Below are 3504 nucleotides of genomic sequence, written 5' to 3'. Positions count from 1 at the left end.
CCGGCCGTGTTGTATATCACATCGTGGTTAGCTCTTCCTTGGAACGGGGAGAAATGGGCGGAGCAAGGTTAGGTTTTTTTTTGTTGCAAATATGACATCGAGGGGACTCGTCGCTGATTGACAGTAAATTTGAAACCCTATATCATCATTATGAATCCGTCAAAAATATTACAAATATATACAGTCTATGCATAATGTAAATAATAACTCTAAATAATTAAACTCATAACTTAATAGTGTTTCAGTTTTGAAGAAAGAATAAGCAAAAATTTAAACAGTGTATGTGTGTGTGTGTGTGTGTGTGTGTGTGTGTGTGTGTGTGTGTGTGAGAGAGAGAAATAAACTACTGTAAAACCAACATATTAGAGGAATGCCAAGGAATACAGGTTAGGGGACTTATATACATGTGAACGCATGCTCAAACTGTCATCCAATCAAAACACACACACACACACACACACACACACACACACACACACACACACACACACACACACACACACACACACATACACACACTTGGTTCAGTTCGGGCAAGTCAAGAGTATGTGATGATGTCGTGACGATTCACGCTCACTCGCAGCGTGTGTGGGGGGAATCTAGTGTTTGCAGGTGATTAAGAGTTGTACGAGTGTGTCAGGGTCCTGGGAAAGGGGGGGGGCACTTTTCAGGGCGGTGGTGTGCGTTGGATCCTCAGCCTTCAGCGACTGTCACCACGTTATGACTTATGTACTATTAAAGCTCACACGGTGTTCCGCATAGCTTCCCCCCCCCGTCCATGCCCACTCAACCACTCCCCCTCTATCGTCACCGGGGGGCCATTGTGGGGGGGGGGGGGGGGGGGGGGTGTATGCAGGTGCGAGTCCCTTCACGTGCCCCGCTGCAGAGAGCCGCCACCAGCTCCTCATGCGGCCGCCGGCTGGCCTTTCTTCAAGGTTTGGATTACGGTGGGATTCCAAACGCTACCTGTGTGCCTTGAGGGTGAGGGTGAGGGTGAGTGTGTGTGTGTGTGTGTGTGTGTGTGTGTGTGTGTGTGTGTGTGTGTGTGTGTGTGTGTGTGTGTGTGAGTGTGTGTGTCTGTGTGTGTGTGGGGGGGGGGTGTGAGTGTGTGTGTGTGTGTGTGTGTGTGTGTGTGTGTGTGTGTGTGTGAGTGTGTGTGTCTGTGTGTGTGTGTGGGGGGGGTGTGAGTGTGTGTGTGTGTGTGTGTGTGTGTGTGTGTTTTTGTGCGAGTGTGTGTTCATGTGCCTGTTTCTGAGTGAGTGTGCGTGTGTGTGGGTTTGTGCCTGTTTCTGAATGTGAGTGTGCGTGTGTGTGGGTTTGTGCAAGTGCGTGAGGGCTTACGGGTGTTTGTTTGTGTGTGCGTGTGTGTGTCCTTGAGAAGTCCATGTGAAAGACTCCCTGACTTCTGCATCTCTACACTAGCCTGGTAGGGTTCTTCTATTGGTCATTGGGATCCTACTCCGCTTCACCTCTCTCCCGGTGGAAGCCTTCGGCTAATCCCGTCTTACTGTGAGTTGTGCAGAGATATCGCAGCTGAACTCCAGCCTCGGGTTCCAGACTTCCCCAAGGTCATCAGGTTTCCACTGACAGCCTCTAGAAAACACTGCGTCAGATCACTATTCACTTGACCTTTGCTGTTCTACAGGACAGTATTTTACCTTCTGAGGTCGATAGTTTGTCTCCCTCGGCGTGCTTCAATGTATACCAAAACCTCCATGGCTCATCGATGTTCTGCATCAATCTCATCAGGGTTTTTTTCCGTGGAGCAGCACACAGTGCGATTGAGACGGGTTTGGTTCGTGGACATGGTGGTCGACAGGCACCACAAATGCGATGCCAACATCTGGCAGGTGGCTTTTACATGTGCTGGTGTGCTGTTCCTCACTGCCTTAATTGTGGCCATTAGAAAGCACTGAGCGTGTGACGGTCTCCATAGCGATTGGGTCCCTTGTGCTATTGGGTTCCAGGCCTTGGGCGGCATCGGTCATCTCTCCGCCATCTGGTTGCAAATCACCTACTGATCAGAAATCATTATCCCTGCTGCTGGCGTAATGTCTTGATCGCGGTACACGCAGTCCCCAGAACAGAGAACTGAACATCGATTGCCTCTGCTCTGCGTTGCATGATCGATCACAGGTTGACTGTGCCATATTATTTGCCTCTGAAATGACGTTGCCCCCTCATTCAAATAAGTTTCTACTCTCACTATAGGTATTGCTAATGGATGACATGGTTGGGTTCACGGAGAGCCAAAACCTTTTTTTAATCCAACATGCAAATGGAGCAGAGCACAGCTGAATGGGACTGATAATCCTGTCCTCGAGCCCTTTAGCAGAATGGTCGACGGTTGAGTATTGAATGAGTAAACATTTTTTAAACAAAGGTCAAAGGTTTTTCTTTACTTTTTAATTTTTTTAACAATCGACCACAAGAACAATGTAGTCCAATTTAGTAAGTTACGTTATTTAATTCTAATAATATAGCTGCAAGTCACATTATTTAATGGAACTTATATTTCTAGCTAATCATTAGAGGAGTCGGCTACAGCTGTGGATAGTGTTATATCGTGATTCAATCATTGGGTACCCAAGCACTGTTACTCGTCGTCAAAACAATCATACTAACAATTATTTTATTAGCGTTTTGCACGTTGTTGTAACGAACATCGTTAATGTACAATTAGCTTGGTGGCTGGCATTAGCCTCTTGTCATAGTAGCATATTGTAGTAAGCTAGATCGATATAGAAATATGATATCAATAATGAGGATTCTACTGGATTATTGTTTAGCTGTGTTTCCCAGCAGGTTAGGGGGTTACGACGGCATTTCCAGGCGACCAATGAAACGCCTTGGAATTACCTTGGAACATTTTTGATAACGTAAGAACACAACTCTAATAAAGTCTATATATATATTCATACCAAAAATATTTACATGTTACATATTATACCTTAAACGACATATTTGAAATCTGATGGATATTCTATCGATATACAACACGAAGTCAGGTTAAACTACTGAAAATAAGTACAAGTGAAGTCGAAAGCACAATATCAACGAAACATGTCTGAAGATGGATGGTGGTATTGACTTGACGTGTTGTTATATATATATTAACAAATTCAGTAAACAGTCAGATTACCATTAAATAAATATTTGCAGATGTTCTTGATGACCTTATTGGGTGACAACTCACACAATGTTGACATGTCAACATTGACGTGTCAACTGACACTAAACAGAGACAATATTTGCACTAAAATTATACTCAACTGTAGACTAAAGTGTTTTCCTATGTTCTCATCAACTCAGAACATTTGAGATCAGCAACTGACGCAACCCAAGCACCGTTAATCCTCGTCCGAGAGGCATGCTGTGAAGATGCAATATGGCATTGAGGGGCAGCAATGAAAGCTCTCTGCCGTTCTTAACGGAAAAAAGAGGCAGGTCCTAATGAAGCTCCCCTCTCCCTCTCTTTCTCTCTCCACTCTCGTCTGCCAGGAT

This window comes from Pollachius pollachius (genome assembly GCF_949987615.1).
Source record: "Pollachius pollachius genome assembly, chromosome: 3".
NCBI lineage: Eukaryota > Metazoa > Chordata > Actinopteri > Gadiformes > Gadidae > Pollachius > Pollachius pollachius.
Note: the sequence above shows the minus strand (reverse complement) of the source record.